Genomic DNA, 20,967 nt, shown 5'->3' with positions numbered 1-20,967 from the left:
ATGAAAGAGACCTTTTTGTTTCTAACTCAGTTAAAAAAAAAATGAACTCTTAAATGTTATCAGAAAGGGAAAACGGTGGATCATTGCTAATCTAATGCATGACCACAAATATTCTTCTATTATTTTCCCTATATTACTAGAGTGTCTTGGGAAATTGAGCTTAATAAGGGCCCAGAAAACAAGATGGGGGTGTGGAGAGTTGTGTGGCTTTGTGACATCTGTGGGGTTTGCCCCACTTAGCACAAACCAGGGTCTAAATACTCACTCTCAAGACGTGTGACTGCAGCAGGAAGTGAAGTATCTTTGCATACGTTCAGTATATAGACTAAGAACTCACATCTGGCACTTAAACACCGTTTTCCTGGTGAATCCTGGAAAACAGCATAATTATACTCCCAAGCAAATAACTCAGGAGCAAGACTGTTCCGTTGTGAAGAACACCAGGCATCATCAAAGTTAAAACTCTTTTCTACATCTTTGCACTTCACATCGCCACTGCCATCTCCAAAACACCTGAGATTCCCTGGGTTGTTGTCTGGGTAGAAACCGTCCCAGCACGGCTGATGGAGAAAAGAGATGAAAACTGCGGCAAGGTGTATCACCAAGGCTTACTGAACAATGACCTTGTATAGTAAGAAAGTCAAAAAAGTGGACAGCTTTTCAAGCTGCCACTTCTGTGTCTCTCCCGAGGTGAGCGGAGGTGCTGTTGTCTTTCCTCTTTGGCACCAGCGTTTCTAGTGTTTTCTCGGGCCTACAGCATCCCACCCCACCCAGGCTTGCGGCGAGGAAGCCTCGGCTCCCTGGAAACCAGGGCCGGCCAGGAGATGTCGGTGGGCTGGGGTGGCAGCTTGCCTGTTGATTACAGTCCCTGTAACATGCAAGCCGTGGGACTTCGCGCTGTGCCCCTCCGGCTTTGCGGGGTCCGCCCAGACCACACCAGGTTTGCAAACAGAGACACCGAGCTCTCGGGCTGAGGGCGAGGGTCTCCCGCCCAGTGCCCACGCCAGCCCTCCCAGCGTCTGCTCTTACTGCCAGCCCCGAGAAGCCTGCCCCACAGTGCGCTTTCTAACACACCAGCCCCCGGGAACAATCTGTCTCTCCCAAACACGCCGCAGCGAGGGCGCGCTGCCCGGGCGCCCGCCTCTCCTAACCTACGGCCTCAGCGGGTCTTTTAACATATTTGAAAAGCCTGACTGTATACAGTGGGGACGCGGGGTGGGAAAGGTTGGAGGGCTCATTTTCCTGGCCAGGCTTGCCGCTCTGGGTGCACGAATTAGGCCGGAGCTGCAGCCAAATCTTTTCCCCGCTGCAGGGGGCTCGGGGTAGCGCGCGGTGAGGGGAGGTGAGCGGCGATGGGGGCGCTGCGGACCGCTCCGGCTTCGGGTGGCTCGGACTCGGGCGGTCCTCCGGGAGGCGGAGGCTGGCCGGGGGAGCCGGGCGGAGGCCGGGCAGGTGGCCCGGGGCTCGGAGGCTGATTGGCAGGTGCGGGAGTGGGTGGGGAAGGCGGGGGCTGGGCCTGGCGCTGCGGGAGGCTGCGGCCCCGCCTCTCCGCCCCCGCCGCGGGACTATCTGGTCCCGGCAGCAGCGATGTCCCCCGGCAGGAATGTCCCTCCTCAGATAATGTTATTTATATCTCTGGGCGGGTCCGCGGCTCGGCAGCACCAGGCGCCCGGCGGCCGCTGTGCCAGGAGCCCCGCGCTGCCCTCCTCCCCCTGCGCCGCCGCCACTGCCGCCCCCGGGCTCGGGGTGGCCGCCGCTACAGCCCCAGCGCAGGTGAGTCCCGGGAGGGCCCCGCGGCCGGAGGAAGCTGGGTGCGGGTGCGGATGCGCGAGGCTGGGGCGCGCGGCGCGAGCGCTGAGGAGGCGCTGGGCCCAGGGGGCGCGTGACGCACGGCGCCCAGGGGACCGGGTGGGGGCCCAGCCCTGGGTGCCGGGCGTAGAGCCCGCGGGAGGCCCTGGCGGCTGCGGCAGAGATCGCCCCGGGGCGCGGGAATCCGCGTGGGTTTCGGAGGCGCTTAGCTAGCTGGGCGCTTGCTTTGGAGATCCAGATCCTGGAGCATCGCCCGGGGGCGCTGGGAGGGCGGTGAGCGGGATGCGTGTTCTGGTCCCGGGGCTGCCTCCCCCAGAACCTTGGCATGGGGACGAAGAGGGTTCTGCCTTTAGCCTGTCCGACCTCCCCACTCCCTTCTCTGCTGGGTGTCTCAGCCTGGGGCTGCTCAGATTCCCTTCTGGGGAACTTGTCTGCGCGCTGCTGGTAGCTCCGCGCTCAGGCTGGGAGAGAAGGGCAGCGGAAGGGCCCGGGAAACGAAGCGGAGTGGCCGGGTGCAGCCCCAAGGAGAGGAGCTCAGCGTGCCCCAAGCCATCCTCCAAGGACCCTTACCCTTCCACTCCTAAAGAGTTTCACTCCTCCAAGCTGCTACATACTACAGTCACTCGCCTCACCAGTTTCTCTTTCTCCAACAACTTGGCCCTGAGAAACAGCAGAAAGTGGGAGAAATTAACAGCGTTAAAACAATCCCCAACTTCCACCAACTCGCCCAGACTTCCAAGGGTGGGGAAGTAGCGACGGGCTTGAGTACCGTTTCCGTGACAACGAGCCCCAGGTAGGGTTCTTGATTTTCAGCCTATTAATATCCAAACCACTGTTTTCAGTGAGCAATTAGAGGCGCCAGGAGTTAATAATAACACGCTGAAGGAAAATGAAAAGAAGCCATAGTTTAGTTTCTTAGATGCTTCAGATGGGAGTGGTAGTGGTGGATGTCTAGTGACAGTATTTTTGCACCCAGAACTCCTGTGCCGAGAGTCTAGGCTGTCACTTCTAGGTAGGAGGCAGCCGTGCGAGACCCACAGCGGTGAGTTAGTCACGATCTATATACTTCAGTTCCTAAGGGAAGTGATTCAGGTGGCTCTTGAATGAGAGGAGTCTGCAAATCAGAAATTTTAGGCACCTGTATACTATCTGCTACCAGATTCTTAGTTTCACAGATGGTACCAAATTTTATTCTAGAATTCCCTCTTTAATCACCCTCTGATCCTATGACCTAGAGCAGGTCATTTCCTATTCCAGTGTCAGACTTTAACTCTTTTGCTAGGAGACCTGGATTCCAGAATGTCTTGGGCAACTCTTTTTTTTTTTTTTTTGTAAATGCAAAATATTTAAGAGTGCTGAATGCTCAGTACCCAGCACAGCTAGGCTTGTACTTGCCCAAAGGCTGTGGGCTGATTAGAAAAAGGAATATTAAGCTCACACTGAAGAAAAGCCCACCAGCCTTGAGACCACCACTTCTCAGCAGTGGGTCATTTACACAGAACTTTATCACACCCTGAAGTTAAGTATAGCTGAAAGACATCAGCCCTACACTAAAAAAAGGTGGCCTTTAGACACCCCCACCCCTTAGCTCTTGCCCTTGCTTTATAGGTGGTCCAGTCACAATGACTGGGGATGAGCCAGCCCTGTTAATCCCAATTCTCGGAAGACTCAGTCCGCTTGTGGAATTGAAAGCACCCCAGACCTTCCAGGCATCCAGGACGGGCCTGGGTGTACAGGCGTATCAAGTTTTCCTGAGTGGCTTGCTCTGCTGAGAGCTGGAATACCACCTTTTGCTCTGGTCATCGCTTCTTCCAAGTGAAGGCGTCTTTTAGCAGAACGCCTGCTAGATGGTTAGCTTCAGGGTAGGTAAAGGTTGGCCGGAGGCAGACTCCCACCTGGGATCCTATATGACAAACTAAAAATGACTGTTTTAGGCAAACTAGCTGTGAATGAAAGTGTTGAACTAAATTAAAAATCTGACGAATCTGCCACAGTTCTGGACATAGGCTGTTTTTAGTAAATAAAAGTAATGGACTTTTTTTTTTTCTTCTTCTATTTTTTTACATACCAAACCAATGCCTAACCCAGTACCTGGCTGTGGTGGACACTCAGTTAATCTTTGCTGAATGAATGAGAGAATGAGTAAATGAACGCTCAGACTTTTCTTTATATTATCCTACTCAGTTGTCACTCTGCGAGGTAGCTCTTATTATCAGCATTTTACAAGTGAGGAAATAGGTTCAAGGAGATTAAATAGTTTGCCTCACATCACACAGCTGATGGGTGGTGGGGCTGGGATTCAGACTCAGCTGGTCAACCTTCTTTTTGAGGTTTGGCAGTCAGCAGTGGATATAGAAGTACAAGGTGGAAAGAGCTGGTTGTAGGGTTGTCTCTTAGCTTCATAGTCTTTCACTCTCCCCTTGGGTGATAATTCTGCATATATCAGAGAAGCTTTAAAAATATTGCTGAAGGGCCGGGCCACCTCCCGGACTGTTCCCGCCAGTGCCCCCTTCCCGTGGCAAGCCACCACTGACTTGTCCTCCACAGGAGATCCTCCAACCCTAGCAGGATGAAGCTTGCTATTCTGAACCAAACCTGCAAAGCCCCCAAGGTTCACTTTCAAATCACATGGGTTATTTCTCTCACACGGTGGCCACTTTCCAGAAGATCTGTTTTGCAGGAACAAAATAATCATGAATGTCAGTCAATACTTTGAGGAAGAGCAGGTATCAATGTTAAAATAAGCTATTTACGTTTTGTTGTAAAAATATATATATTGCTGAAGGTATTGGAGACTCACTTGCTCAGAGGTATTTAGCCATGCCCATTATGTGCCCGTCATTGTTTCAAGGACAGAACTGTAAATTTTGGCAGTAGTCAAAGCATGGATTTTTTTTGAAAACAGATTTTCCTTTCAGTCGTGGACGTGGCCAGGAGGGCTTGATGATGCATGGGGACAGGGTGATAGGACAGAAGATAATTATAAAAAATTCATGAGGCAACGCTGTTGGACTGGGAAGGGACCTTGGAGGTCACTGAGTCTAGCCTTCTATTTGTGTAGCTGTTTGCTTAAAGGTGAGACCCAACGGTGATGTACCTGATGATTTATGTGCAGTGGTGGTACGGACCTTTCCTGCTTCTTATCATTTTAGCCTGTTTCTTTGCTTTCTCCCTCTCAAGGCCAGTATTGGGTTTATTTCCTGAAGTTCTGCCTAATATTAAACCACTGCCATTTTCTTTCCTTTGAGAGAGATTGTGAGAGGGTATATTTTCATGTCCAGTACTTCCATCCTAGTAAAATCTTTAAAAGGTATTGGAGATAGGATAGAAAACATGAAGGGGCATTCAACTCTAAACTGCTCCATAACCTTCCCATTGCCTGTTAGGTGTACAGATGTATGCGTTTTGGCACAATAGGTGTTAATATCTTGATACAGATTTTAAGACAAATAATTATGTAGCATTTCTAGAGCAGTGGAGAAGGAAAAGACTTTAGAGAGTTATTGGGACTGTCAAATACCTGTTTTAATCTAAACCCAGTCACTAAATTGCTCTTGAAGTATGTTGTTCCAAATTTCAAAATCAAACACAAAATTATACTCTCTGTCCAAGACCTGAAATGGTAGGAAATGTGACCAGCGGGAAGTTTAGAATGATATAAAGTACATTTCTTCATAATTTTTAAAATAACCTTGACCTGCAGATTAACATTTATCAATTGACTTGGGAGGATCAAGAATGAAAGTAACTCTGCTGTGTGGGCTGATGAGAAATTTAGTTTTAGAATGAGGACTGGCAGGGAAGTTCATGGATACTGGGTGCTGAAATCATATGGATATGACTAGTTAAAAATTACCATGGAAAGAAATATTTTATCTTAAAAGTAGTTTATATCGACTTAGTTTTTTTTTTTTTACAGACAGCTGTTCAGTTACTCCTCTGCTTTAGATAAGAAATCTGGAGAGAAAGAGTAAATGCGGTGATCTGTGTGCCAGAATCATCATGTAGCATTTGCTGGGTTTATCACAGAGAGGCAGTTTTCCCTCTAACACCCCCAGAGGTGAAGGTTACCTGGTTTTCAGAGATGGAGATGGTGATTGAGCGAAGGTGTAGGAGGCAGTCAGGAGAATTCACTGTCAGGTCTGGCTGCACTCACTGAATTGTCAACTCCCCTTGGTAAATATTTAGAAAATGTCATAGTGTGTTTCCCTTTGTTGCTGTGCTTATTTCTTAACTCACAAGCCAGGCACTCCACCTTCTTCCATTTTCATCCAGCCTTAGCTGACTATCAAACCACCAGGGGATTCCGAGCCTTCCAGCTCACAGTCTTAGAGAGGGTCATAGACAGAAATGCCTGCTCAGTGGATTGTTATCTAGCTAGCTTATGACATTCCCAGGCCTCCTTTTCATTTTTCTTTTGCCTTTTCCTGGTAACTAGAGATATTACGAAGCTGTCGTGTCTTCCTATCTCAGCGAGGCCTTTTCAGGCTTTGCCATAATGTTTAATTTCTACATTATACCTGTGCAGACCTGGCCAAGGGTATAATTACAAGGGCAATTAAAACCCAGGCACATATCATGTTAGCAGTGGGGGCAAAAGTGGGGCTTCCTTTCTTCTTTTCATTTGAATGCTATAAATTTAGCAACTGAAAAGGTACAGGGCTAAAAAAAAAAAAGACTTTGTGATGAACTAGGCTCAGATCATCCAGGATATTTATGAAAAGAATAACAGGGCATCTTGACAGCTAAAGAACAATAATTGCTTTGAATTATGTTCAGCTCAAGACTTTCCTCCATCAAGAAAAGGAGAAACTTGGATAATCCTGAAAATAGGTTGAAAATCATTTCCATTTATACCAGATGTAAATATGAGTATGGCTCACTTGAGAATTCAAGGCACCTCAAAATGAAGCATACCTTGAAGACATAACTTACGAGGACCAGAAAGAGACTTCTAGCCTCATTCTGTCCCTCTGCTCACTTCCGGCCTGTTTCCAGCAGCCCCTTTGTTGTTGTTGTTAAGTTGCTCAGTCATGTCCAACTCTTTTTCGACCCCATGGACTGCAGCACACCAGGCTTCCCTGTCCTTTACCATCTCCTGGAGCTTGCTCGAGCTCATGTCCATTGATTTGGTGACCCCATCCGACTGTATCATCCTCTGTCCTCCTCTTCTTTTCCAGCCATCAGTCTTTCCCAGCATCAGGGTCTTTTTTTTATTAATTGAAGGATAATTGCTTTACAGAATTTTGTGGTTTTCGGTCAGACATCAACATGAATCAGCCATAGGTACACCCATGTCCCCTCCCTCCCAAACCTCCCTCCCCTTCATCAGGGTCTTTTTTTAATGAGTTGGTGCTTCGCATCAGGTTGCCAAAGTTTTGGAGCTTCAGTTTCAGCATCAGTCCTTCTGATGAATATTCAGGACGGATTTCCTTTAGGACTGACTGATTTGATCTCCTTGCTGTCCATAGGACTCTCAAGAATCTTCTCCAACACCACAGTTCAAAAGCATCAATTCTGTGCTCAGTGTTCTTTATGGTCCAACTCTCACATCCATACATGACTACTGGAATATCATAACTTTGACTAGATGGACCTTTGTTGACAAAGTAATGTCTCTGCTTTTTAATATGCTGTCTAGGTTGGTCATAGCTTTTCTTCCAAGGAGCAAGTGTCTTTTAATTTCATGGCTGCAGTCACCATCTGCAGGGATTTTGGAGCCCAAGAAAATAAAGTCTCTCACTGTTTCCATTGTTTCCCCATCTATTTGCCATCAAGTGATGGAATTGGATGCCATGATCTTAGTTTTTTGAATGTTGAGTTTTAACCCAGCTTTTTCACTCTCCTCTTTCACTTTCATCAAGAGGCTCTTTAATTCCTCTTTGCTTTCTGCCATAAGGGTGGTATCATCTGCATATCTGAGGGTATTGATACTTCTCACAGCAATTTTGATTCCAGCTTGTGCTTCATCCAGTCCAGCATTTTTCATGATGTACTCTGCATATAAGTTAAATAAGCAGGGTGACAACATACAGGATTGACCTACTCCTTTCCCAATTTGGAACCAGTTCATTGTTCCATGTCCGATTCTAACTGTTGCTTCTTGACATACATACAGATTTCTCAGGAGGCAGGTAAGGTGGTCGGAGAAGGCAATGGCACCCCACTCCAGTACTCTTGCCTGGAAAATCCATGGACAGAGGAGCCTGGTAGACTGCAGTCCATGGGGTCGCTAAGTGTCGGGAACGACTGAGCGACTTCACTTTCACTTTTCACATTCATGCATTGGAGAAGGAAATGGCAACCCACTCCAGTGTTCTTGCCTGGAGAATCCCAGGGACGGGGAAGCCTGGTGGGCTGCCATCTCTGGGGTCGCACAGAGTCGGACATGACTGAAGCGACTTAGCAGCAGCAACAGCAGGTAAGGTGGTCTGGTATTCCCATCTCTTGAAAGTTTTCCACAGTTTGTTGTGATCCACACAGTCAAAGGCTTTAGTATAGTCAATGAAGCAGAAGTAGATGCTTTTCTGGAATTCTTCTGCCTTTTCTATGATCCAACAGGTGTTGGCAATTTGATCTCTGGTTCCTTTGCCTTTCTAAATCCAGCTTGAACATTTGGGAGTTCTTGGTTCTGTTGAAGCCCCTTAGAAGTGTTCAGTCAGTTTCACCTTCATGACTATTTCCTTCAGGGTGAAAGAGTTAGAAAAGGCCTTTCATAATACTGACTCCAAGCCTTAGAGCTGGAAAGGCCTGAGAGAGCCACCTGAGAAATATTTAGAAAGAGCAGATGTTGGATACCTACTGTATGCATTACCCTGTCATATCCTGAGGACATAAAAAGGTGTCCAGTGGAGACTCACTGGTCTGGTGGGGAAAGGACTTGCAAACAGTGATTCTACAGGATGCCTGAGAAATAGCCCCACTGGGGAAGAGTCTGATTCAGGCTGGAGAGTGTCTGGGGTTTTCCTGATGGAAGAAGGGAGAATGGGCACGGGTGGGACCCTAGCACATAGCCTATCAGAGACGTGTAATAGAGTGTGATTAGCTTAGAAGAGGAGTAGTTCTCTGTGTCTGGAGTAGAGACCACAGTCCACGAATGGGCTAGATATATGACCCTAAAGATGGTATAAGTTTAGTGTGTGAAGAAGTTGAACCATTGAAGGTTCAAGTTGAAATCAATAAACGTTTTGAGCAGAGGAGAGACCTGATCAGATCCTTGTTTAGACAGAGCTCACTGGCGGCAGCAAAGGGAATGTGAACTAAGATCAGCCAGTACAAGATGATGACCACACATAATATACAGTTCACTTAGTTTTCAGGAGACCTTTGTTAAGTGTGTTGCTTCATTTTATTCTACAATGACCATGTGACAAAACAGGGAACAAACAGTCAAGGAAACAGGATCAGAAACATACAAGGGCTTGTCCAAAATCCCTAAATTTGTGGTAGAACTTGACTTCAGTCAGTTTCCTTATTTCAAGGCTAGGACTTTGTCCAGATCTTCTCAGTGGAATAGTTGAATATTCTGGGCCTTCTGGTTGAGATAATAATTGCTTTCTTTCTCCTGCAGAACTTTTAGTCTAAGTTCTTTGTTCCTGGAGAAAAGGAGAAGAAAAGTTGTTACCGTATTTACTCTTTAGCCACAAAACCTTAAGAGTAGCCCTTTAGCTTCTACACAGATGATGTTACAAAGTAGTGTCAAGCATACATGTGGATTCCCAGCATGCTATAGCTAAGTGATGGATTTATATGTCTAATAATTGATGTTTTGGCTTCTTCAGTCTCTTACCCCAAATTTACTGGGTGTTATTATGCATATGTCTCATTTTGGGCTTCAGGAACCTCTTTTTGTCCAGTGATCCTGTGTGCCTTGATTTGTGCTTACTTCAGTCTTCAACAAATACTTAATGAGCTCTCATTTACTTGCCAGTGATATTTTAGGCCCAGGGGATACAGCAGTGAAGATGGTAAAAATAGTCTGACATCATGGAGCACCTTCTAGTTAGGTGAGACAGGTACTAAACAACAACAAACCACAGATGAACGTCTATCATAATTTAGGTGATAAAAAAGGAAAAATAGTGTGAAGAGAAAGAGAGGGAGGTGATTCTACTAGTTGATGTAGGATGGCTGGGAAGGGCCTCTCTGAATTTTCCATCAAGTTGAGACCCAAGTGGAACAAAGAAGAGGAATGAGGATGTTTGGGGGGGAAGAGATTCAGGTCGAGCGGGAAGGTCCAGAGATGGGTGTCACTGCGATGTCCATGGAGTGGCAGGAAGCCGGTATGACTGGAGTGGAGGGAGCCAGAGGGGAGCACAGGATGTAATGCTGGGGAGGAAATGGGTCTGGATCATGCAGGCTTTGTAGCCAGGTGACAACTTTGGGTTTCAGCCCTACAATTGGAAGTCACAGGAAGTTGTGGGCAGGGAGTGACTCGTTCATATTGGTGTTTTAGGAGAATTTTTCTGGCTGTCCTGTGGAAGATTGATTGTAGGGGAGTGAAATGAAGGCTACTGCAAGTGGTCCAGGGTAGAGATGTAGACCCAGTGTGATGGTGGAGGGGGTGGAGAGATGCAGCTGGCTTCTGGATGAATCAGTTAGGTAGAGTTGATGGAACTTGGATACAGAAGATGGGAGAAAAAGAATAAGTCAAGGATGATTCAACTGGTTTTGATCTGAGCTACTAGAAGAATGACACCACCCTTATGGCAGAAAGTGAAAGGAACTAAAAAGCCTCTTGATGAAAGTGAAACAGGAGAGTGAAAAAGTTGGCTTAAAGCTCAACATTCAGAAAATGAAGATCATGAGATCTGGTCCCATCACTTAATGGGAAATAGATGGGGAAACAGTGGAAACAGTGTCAGACTTTATTTTTGGGGGCTCCAAAATCACTGCAGATGGTGACTGCAGCCATGAAATTAAAAGATGCTTACTCCTTGGAAGGAAAGTTATGACCAACCTAGATAGCATATTCAAAAGCAGAGACATTACTTTGCCAACAAAGGTCCGTCTAGTCAAGTCTATGGTTTATCCAGTGGTCATGTATGGATGTGAGAGTTGGATTGTGAAGAAAGCTGAGCGCCGAAGAATTGATGCTTTTGAACTGTGGTGTTGGAGAAGATTCTTGAGAGTCCCTTGGACTGCAAGGAGATCCAACCAGTCCATTCTGAAGGAGATCAGCCCTGGGATTTCTTTGGAGGGAATGATGCTGAAGCTGAAACTCCAGTACTTTGGCCACCTCATGCAAAGAGTTGACTCATTGGAAAAGACTGTGATGCTGGGAGGGATTGGGGGCAGGAGGAGAAGGGGACGACAGAGGATGAGATGGCTGGATGGCATCACCAACTCAATGGACATGAGTTTGGGTGAACTCCAGGAGCTGGTGATGGACAGGGAGGCCTGGTGTGCTGCGATTCATGGGGTTGTAAAGAGTCAGACACAACTGAGGGACTGAACTGAACTGAACTGAACTAGAAGAATGAAAAAGCCATATAGTGAGATGGGGATATGTCTTATCAAAAGTACTGTGGGCTGCTGTTTTTAATTTTTGTTTTCATTGAGGAGTTGATTTGGAATAGACTCAGGTAGGTAATACCAGAAAGGCGTTTTATTATGAGTGACTCATCTGTTTGTTTTGAGGTAAAGCCTCAAATGTGCAGTTAGTTCTCTGTGCTTTGTACCTTTATTTTAGGTCATTCTCACAATATCTCCATTATGTGATAGAAATTAAGACACAATACAGACAAGATTGAGATACATTTCACTTTCTGTAATTAGAAATGTTTTCAATTTGCTGATTAAAGCATACTTTTTAACACTCTTTGGTTATCATTTTTAAAAAGAACTTTTAAAATTATGAAGTGAATGGTTGAAAAGTGTATCCACTCTGTACAAGGGAACGCAGTGAAAAGTAAAAGTCTTTCTTCCCCTCCCTTCAGTCCTACTCCTAAAAAGTTAACCAGTGTCAACCGTATCCTGTGTATCCTTTAAGAAAAATTCAGTGCACCTATAAGCATATGACTTGAGACATACTTCCTGAGTCCTGAACATTTCTCCCAGAGTCCTTTCCATCAGTCTTCCTGGAGCATTCCTGGCCCAAGTAATCTCTCCATTACCCAAGTTTGTTAAAGGGCTAGTTACATATACTACTTAATTTGAACATAATTATATACTTCTTCTATTGCTATTTAGCTGTTCTTGAAAAGTGTTAGTTGCTCATTTGTGTCCAACTCTTTGCGACCCCATGGACTGTCCATGGGATTCTCCAGGCAAGAATACTGGAGTGGGTTGCCATTTCCTTGTGTCCATCTATTATTCAACAAGACATATCTTAAGAGCAAGAACTGATTTGAATTGTATTTTATCAGATTTAATTTGATATGAATTATAGTCACAGGTCTTACATAAAGCTCTGCCTAATGATTTTACACATAGAAATTCAGTTAGTAATTTTTGGAATGTGCGCTTTGACAGTCGATCCCTAGTGGGGCGATGCTGGTACACTGGGATTATTTTAATTAAAACTTGTCAAATGATAGCTGCCAACAAAGCCACCTTCTTAGTGGGTCACAAAGGTGTCCATCCCCAGGGAATGGTAACTGGATACTGCTCCTTTGGATGAAGAGCTTTCTAATATGCTCGGGCTCAGTTTCTCATCCCCTTTTCAGATGGCATCGCATCTAAATGTCAGAAACAAGATATTTTTATTTGCCGTGAAATGATAAAGAACAGGTATTTAATGAGCATACATGTGTGTATGCTCAGTCGCTTCAGGCATGTCTGACTCTTTGTGACCCTATAGACAGTAGCCCGCCAGGGGATTACTGTGGGATCTGTGGGATTCTCCAGGCAAGAATACTGGAGTAGGTTGCCATGCTCTCCTCCAGGGAATCTTCCTGACCCAGGGATCAAACCTGCATCTACTGCATTGCAGGTAGATTCTCTACCTCTGAGCCACCAGGGAAGCCCTTAATGAGCATGACAGCCATTCAGTTTTTTAAATTACGAAAAGCATATATAACATAAAAGTTACCACTTTAACTATTTTAAGTGCTCAGTTCAGTGACATAGGGCTTCCCTTTTGCCTCAGCTGATAAAGAATCTGCCTGCAATGTGAGAGACCTGGGTTTGATCCCTGGGTTGGGAAGATCCCCTGGAGAAGAGAAAGGCTACCCATTCCAGTATTCTGGCCTGGAGAATCCCATGGACTGTACAGTCCATGGGGTTGCAAAGAGCCGGACACAACTGAGCGACTTCCACTTTCGCTTTCAGTGACATAAGCACATGCTCATCGTTGTGTAACCATCATCACCATACATGTCCAGAATGTTTCTCATTTTCCGAAACTCAAACTCTGTACCCACTGAACACTAACGCCCATGAATCACCTAGCAACCACCACTTTACTTTCTGTCTGTATGTATTTAAGCACTCTACATGCCGCATGTAAATATCAATAGAATCAAATAATGCTGTATTTGTTCTTTTGTGACTGGCTTATTTCACTTAGTATGTTTTCAAAGTTCACTCATGTTGTCATATGGGTCAGAATTCCCTTCCTGAGTATATTCCATTGTATGTATTTTTTTTACATCTTTATCTGTTCATCCATTGATGGGCACCTGAGTTGCTTCCATTCTTGGCTGTTGTGATTAATGCTGCTGTGAACATGGATATATGAACATCTCTTCCAGAGTCTGCTTTCCCTTCTTTTGGGTATATACTCAGAAGTTACCCTAGTATATTGCTGGATAGTCTGTTTTTAGCTTTTTAAGAACCAAACCATGCAGTTTTAATATTTCTCCCCGATATTTGTTGTTTTCAAAGGGAAGGACAAAATCTGTTAACATCCTCACCTTTGGGACTGAACTGATCTTGAAAATTGTTCCTTTGAGAACTCTACCTTAAGCAGGTAGTTTGTCCTCAAAGTTCTTCAATTTGTCCGTTTATTAGTTACCTATTTTTAAACTGTAGACTTTTAGAGGACAGGCAAGAGATGTTTAATTTGCTTTGTAGAACATGGAGCCCAAGCTCAAGGGGTAAGGGTGTAAATATTACATGATGATTGTTTCAGCCAAAATATATCCTTGAGCTGAATGACAAGAGTTTGGGTTGCTTCCAGCTCTTTTTCTCTTCCTGTTTGCCCTTGGGCAAAGAACCTTCTTTTCTGACATATTTTTTCAGTGGTGTGTGTGTGTATGTGTGTGTGATGGCACCTTAATATTTATTACTATCCTTTAAATTGCTTCAGATTTTCTTGTAGTGATTGAATGCTACCTCGTCTGACAGCCCCTTTTCTTCCCCAGGACCTGGGATAGCGCCGAGTGCTTCCTCCTGCATATTTTTGAGCACCTTTTTCATTCTTTTGTTACAGGAAGGATCATCTTGTTTTTTAATTGACCACTTGCCTTCTACAGGTTTAGGCCATGCTTCTTGTGACGGGGAACAGGATTGCACTCTTTTTTCTAAGTTAATATTCCCAGCACCTAGAGTCATGCTTGGTACATGGAGGGGAGTGACTCAAAAATAGTTATTGATTAAAAAAGTAAAGACTAATGAAATATTATTATAATATATAATATAATAATGAAACATTACTATAATTGCATAATTAGAATAATGAGTTTTTCTAATTCAACATTTATTATGTGCTGGCACTATGCTGAGAGTTTTTATATGTATTTGTTATTTCTATTATCATCCTAATTAGATGAAAAAATCAGTCTTAGAGAAGTTTAATTATCCTAAATTACATACCTAGAGGATCAAAGCTGAACCCTGGTATATTTTTCTAGAGTGCTCGCCTGGAGTCACCACACCCATCATATTTGGATATACATCAATGTTCCACAGGTCTTAATTCTAAGACTCTTTTTCTTTTATCCTGCATCTTTAATGATCTGAATTTGGAAAGATAATTAGTTGTATACCTTTATGTGTTTCTATATATTTTCAATGATTTACCTTATAGGCTTGAATCCCCTGATTAGCTGTTAATAAATAATCAATGTTCTGAATCCTATTTCTGAAATAGTTCTTTGACATCTGAGGATGAAGATGCTAATTAGTATTATACAATATACCCTCTGTCATAAGGCAGCTCTCCCTATCGCTGTTCCAAGGGGTCTGATATGTCTGACACAGTGGCCTCCTTCCAGACCCAAGTCCCAGGTTCTCTGCAATATTTGACCAGTAACCACTCTTGCTTTGAAACTATGCCCTCTCTTGGCATCCTTTCCTCTCCTCCCAGGTTGCTTACCATTGCGTCTTTCTGGTTTTTCTGTTCCTTCCTCTCTGTACTGTGCTAAGTCGCTTCAGTCACATCTGACTCTTGGCGACCCTATGGACTTAGCCCATCAGACTCTTCTGTCCGTGGGATTCTCCAGGCAAGAATACTGGAGTGGGTTGCCATCCCTCCAGGGTATCTTCCCAACCCAGGGATCAAACCCACATCTCCTTCCTCTCTACCAGTTTGTAACTATTGGGGTGGCCAGTGCATACAAATCTGTATCTCTAGCCCCAGTCTCCTCTCTCAGTTCCAGGTCTGCCTTCAAGCTGTCTACTAGCTGTCTCCATTTGGCTGTAACAAGAGGTCCAAACTCCCCATGTAGCAATAGGACTTCTCAGTCCCCTTCTTTGCCTCCAGACCTGCTCTTCTGCCCTTTTTCATAGCTGGGTTCATATTGTCACCATCCTCCCAAGTAAGAACCTCAGCAACTTTGTAGTTTTTCTTCTTTTCACGCTTCTACATCCTGTTGGCTGCCAGCTCCTATTCATTTTTTCTCTAACAATTTCAAGTTAGTTTCTTTCTTTCAATTTCCACTGTCCCTATTCTTATCTCATGTTTGAATAATTGGCCTCCAGTCTCTGTCTTCCTAACCTGATCTCAGAATTATTTTTAAAAACATGAGACTCACTGAGTCATTCATCTGCTTGAAAAATCCTTAATTGTTCCCTGTTGCCCCCAAATAAAGTTTAAACAGGCAGACAGGGACCTTTGCAACTTGTCCTAACCTTCTTTCCAAGCTTCATTCCCTCTCCATTAACCCCACATTGGGATGCAATTTTTTTTTTTCTGGCCACACTGAATGGCATGCAGAATCTTACTTCCCTGACCGGGGATTGAACCGTGTGCCCTGTGTTGGGAGCTCAGAGTCTTAACCACTGAACCACCAGGGAAGTTCCCATTTATCCCACATTGGATGCTTGTGACTGTTTAAACTTGGGGTGCATTTTCATGCCTCCATGACTTTTCTTCTGTTGTTTTCTAGGCCTGGAATATCGTTTTCCCTTTCCTCAGCCTTGAACTTTCACACAAATACTGCTAAAGGCCCTGATCAAACATAACTACTTTGATTCTTTCCCTCTTTCCTAACCCAGAAAGACACCTCACTCTCCTCTGAGTTCTTACGTTGTCACTTTTCACATGGTACCCTGGCTGCTTGTACACAGGTGTGGCTTTCCTCTAGATTATGAGTTCCTTAAAGAAGAGATATTTGTTTGGTGCCCATGGGTGCTTAACTCAGGCTCTGGCTGGTTGAGGGGACTTCCCTGGTGGTCCAGTGGTTATGATTTTGCCTTTCAGTGCAGGGGGCACAGGTTTGATCCCTTGTTGGGGAACTAAGATCCCACATGGTTGGGTTGGGTGATAGAGGAAGTTTTAAGAATATCTAATACAGAAAATAATCCCCCACATTTTGACCTATAGAAGATTGTGAAGAAGGGTTAATGGGAGGCACCGGCTGTTGACGGGGGTGGATGAGGGCGCGTGCTTTAGACCTGAGGAGGCTGTCTTCCCACCTTTGTATGCCCTGATTACTTTTTGCTTAGTGGAGAGAAAAGTAACCTCTGACTTTTAACATACATCATCGGAATATGTGTATTGCTAGAAAAATTTAGTTACTCATCAAGAATATAGTCACTCCTACCTCATTTTTCAGTGAATGTTTGAGGCTGACCCTCAGAATGTAGCTATGTAAAGCTCTTTCAGTGGGTGTTTTAGGCCAATATACACAAGATTTGCTTTATAATGGTGAAGAGTTAAGAAAGGCATTTCAGGAAAAAAAAAAGACCCCAAAGTTCCTGCATAGAGGTTTTGTGTTTTTTTCTGGGTGCATTTAACCTTTGTTTGTCCTTAAGGCATGTCAAAGCAGAAACAATCTTGTAAAGTATTACAGCACTTATTTCTTGGTATGTTCTGCCCTCCTTTTTGCCTTACCCAGACAAAAAGTGAGTTTCACCAGGGGCTGGACTCCCAGCATACTGCTTGCTCAGGCCTTTGACAGTGTTTTGTTTCTTTCAACAAAATTCTTTGTCATGGACACACTCCCACTGCAATCCAGCCACTCTCTTCTTTTGCTCTGTTCTGTGCCCAGTTGATAGGAGTTGGTTTTTAGCTTCCAAAGGCTATGAGTGGGGCTGCTAGGCCTTTATAAACATGTGCAGAGGTTCTGAGGGGAACCAATAAATGAAAGGTCCTCATAATGCCTTGGAAAGGGACCTCCCTGGTGGTCCAGTGGTTAAAACTCCCCGCTTCCACTGCAGGGGCAATGGCTTCGACCCCTGGTAGGGAAACCAAGATCCTGAGTGGAACAGCCAAAAAGATTTTATTAAAATGCCTTGGAAAGATGTGTCTGGCATAAAGAGGGCCATAGAGGGACCCGGAGGTAAAGAGACGAAGAAGGGACTTGACCAAGACAACCAAAGGCCCCAGGGAGCCCTGAGGGGCATAATTAGGTCTGTGGTGAGCAGACAACAGCCAACAAATCTGATGCAGAGATGACAGTGAGCATAGGATCAACTCATAGCTACCTCTAGAAGGTCTAGATAGAGTGGCATGGAGGTCAGTGGTCACTATCCATCTCAAGGATTACTAGGTGCCATCGTAAAGGCTACCAGCAGGCCGACTACTGGTTAGTGGCCTGGCTGCATGCTTTTTGAGTGGACAAGCCTTTTTCTTTTATTTTCAGGGATGACTTTGTAGTACGTTAGCTGTGCTCTCGTCTCGGTTTTCCCATTTAAAATCTAGGCTATTGCTGACGGCTCAGGCTGTACCTTTCTCTGCAAGGTGGATGTGTGCACTCTGTTCATGCTTTCTGCAACTGCTGGGAAATCTCGATGCCCAGACACTTCAAGTCTGAAGCAGGAGGGTCCCTCATGGTAGAAAGTTATCAGAAGAACAGAGGTGTTTACAGGCACAGAGAGTGAGGTGCTGTGTTAGAACTGAAGCAGACTGCTCTGGGGCAGGAAGTAGATACCCTCTGCAAGGCAGGGACCCGCACCTGTGAGGACAAACGAGGTCACTTGCATTCAAAGCCGTGTACAGTCACTTTGTCCAGGAGACTGGAAAAATACTGGGACCAGCAGCAGGTCGTTGGGTGAGCTGGTAGGTGCGTAGAAGAGCAGGTAACTCAGTACTGTGCCCTCAATGTGCGACTCCATCGGCAGCCTCGGTTTAGCTGCTCTCACTGCTTCTGACCCAGAAAACACTCAGAGAATGACTGCAGTGAGACACATCTGCAAGGTGAAGCTTTCAGTCCAGGTAGGGGGAGGGATGCGGAGCTGATCCCCAGGGTTCAATACTTACTTCCTAAATGTGCTGGGAGTGAGCTTGGTTTATGCTCCGACCCAGGGGAAGTCACTTTACATCTCGCCCTGTTTCCACCGGCGAACAGCGCCTTCTGCTTGTTTTGCATAAGCCTTGTGCCTCCTCTGCGGAAGAGGCAGGGAATGAACTGGGAGCTATAAAACTCCTGGCGTCATAAATCTTTGCAAACAGCAGTCTAGTGAGCAGTGTATTTGGTTGGCAAGTAATCATCACAGTCTATACTTGGTTTCTCTGCCTGTGAAACGGTGGGAAAGCTTTCTCATTGAAATGTGAAAGAGGTCAAAATGAAATAGTGTATTTTCCTTTTTAAAAACCTGATGCTTAAAGCATCAAGACAGCTCAAAAAGAGATGTTCTACAGATAAAATGTACTCTCTGAGCACCTTGCAGACATCCCCTAATAACCTAGAAATTTTCTCCAAAGATCATCTGGTTAAGCTCCTCAGCTCCCTTTTTTATAATACCAGTAAGGGAGATCTGCAGAGGGAAGGTGGTTTGCCTGAGGTTGCAAAGTTAGCTGGTTGCAGGGCTACAAGTGGAACCCAGTTTTCTTAATCCATGGCATAGTTCTACCTCTCTCCCTGTTTCTCCTCCTCCCTTTCCTCCTCCTCTTCCTACAGCTCTTAAAAACTGGCTTTAAAAAATTGCAACATGAACACATACCCATGATAAAAATAATTCAAACAGTACAGAAGAGTGTGAATGGCACTCCTAGACCTATTACTGGAGGCAACCACCATTAACTATTTCTCTTGTATCCCTCTAGAGATTTTCTAGGCATGTATAGACATATACACATAGATATAGGTATGTGGTTGTGTTTGTGTATGTACGTGCATATGTAAGTGTATATAACATACATAGGTTTATATATGTACATATGTTATGTGTGTAACATATATACATGCACATCTGTGTATATGTGTGTTGTGGTTATTTTTTGTACTATTCTGCACCTTGCTCTTTTAATGATGAGACGCTTTGGATGTCTTCTGTATCAGATTATTAGATTGCCTGCTTTCATTCTTTTTTTAAAAAAAATTTATTTGTTTGGCTGCACCGGGTCTTAGTTGTGGCATGCAGGATCCAGTTCCCTGACCAGGGATCGAACCCAGGCCCCCCACATTGTCGGGGAGGGGGGGGCCAGTGGCCAGAATCCCAGCCACTGGATCATCAGGGATGTCCCACCTTCTTGCATTCTTAAAAGCAGTATGGTATCTTATACTCCTATCTCTTCACGATGACTTTAATACATACAAGAAGCACCATGGAGTTTATCATGTTACCGCTGTAATAATATTTTATATTAGCATCCAGGGAGGGGAAGAACTTCTGTCAAGGTCAGATGGTTTGAGAAATCTGAGACCTTGCTTCTGTTTCCTGTTGCTAGTTAACTTGTGGGCCCCTGTCATATGTCAGGTATCATGCTTGGGACTTTAAGTGCCTTAACTCATTTAATTTCTCACAACAGTCCATTGAGTTAGATATAATTCCTCTTTTACTGGTGAGGAGGTTGAAGCTGGTCAAGCCAACTTCGCTTAAGGGTCACACAGTCAATCAAGTGCCAGACTCCAGGTTTGAACCCAGATCTGCTTCACTTCAGAGCCTTTTTCATTGTCTGAAATCTGGGACACTAGGAAGAATGGTTATAGTGGGTTTGAAGTTCAGTTTTCATAGCTTCCAAGTTTTGCTGGTATAGACCTAGCTAAGGGTCTACTTAGGAGGCACTAGTGGTAAAGAACCCATCTGCCAGTGCAGGAGACATACGAGTCGAGGGTTTGATCCTGGGTTGGGAAGATCCCCTGGAAGAGGGTGTGGAAACCCATTTCAGTATTCTTGCCTGGAGAATCCCATGGACAGAGGAGCCTGGGGAACTACAGTCCATAGGGTCACAAATAGTTGTACATGAGGAAAGTGACAGCATAGCACAAGGATCCACTGCACACTCTAGCGATGATGCAGAGGACCAAGTAGCAGTGGAGCAGAGAGAGAACCATGGCGGGAGAAAGGACAAGAGGTGGCTGCATTTAAGGGCACGGTGCTGTCTGTTATGAGCTAGACTGTGAGGGAAACACAGAGGTGATTGACACACAGCTCTCTGCTCTGCCTTGGGAAGTTTCTGATTTGGCAGTGGGGGACTCGTGTGGGACTGAGTATATCACAAACTGCTCCAGGGTCTCTAGGAAGCTAATATTGGTCTGGACCAGGGATCCTGGGAAGGCAGCCCTCACTGAGGAGCAGCCATCTGAACTGATCCTGGAGACAAGTGCCAGCTGCCCTCTGGCCACAGAGGGGAGAGGGCATTCCACAGGGCAGATGAGGGCACGTGGGACATAGGAGTCTGGTATGGCTGCAGCAGAGGATGAGGTAGTGATGAGGGGCCTAAGAGGTGGGGTGGGGTTGGACTGTAGCAGCCTTGAATGCTGTGAAAAGAGCTTGTAGTTTAGATCCCAGGTCCTGGAGCACTATCCAGATATTTGAACATGGGAGTGATATGCTGTCCCTTGTGTTTTAAGACATCCTGAAGAAATATAGAACTTCCCTTGTGGCACA

At 45.2% G+C, this 20,967-nt stretch overlaps 1 protein-coding gene across 1 annotated transcript in view; it reads left to right on the top strand.

Moving 5' to 3' along the window:
- Positions 1-1,657: 1,657 nt before the first annotated feature.
- SPTB (spectrin beta, erythrocytic) overlaps positions 1,658-20,967 on the top strand; it is a 131,994-nt gene continuing 112,684 nt past the window's right edge. The window contains exon 1 of the mRNA XM_003586589.6: positions 1,658-1,773. The gene's annotated coding sequence lies outside the window, so the exon portion shown is untranslated. The remainder of the gene's footprint in view (positions 1,774-20,967) is intronic.

This window comes from Bos taurus, chromosome 10, assembly GCF_002263795.3.
Source record: "Bos taurus isolate L1 Dominette 01449 registration number 42190680 breed Hereford chromosome 10, ARS-UCD2.0, whole genome shotgun sequence".
NCBI classification, from domain to species: domain Eukaryota; kingdom Metazoa; phylum Chordata; class Mammalia; order Artiodactyla; family Bovidae; genus Bos; species Bos taurus.
Note: the sequence above shows the minus strand (reverse complement) of the source record. Positions and strands in the feature narration are given on the sequence as shown.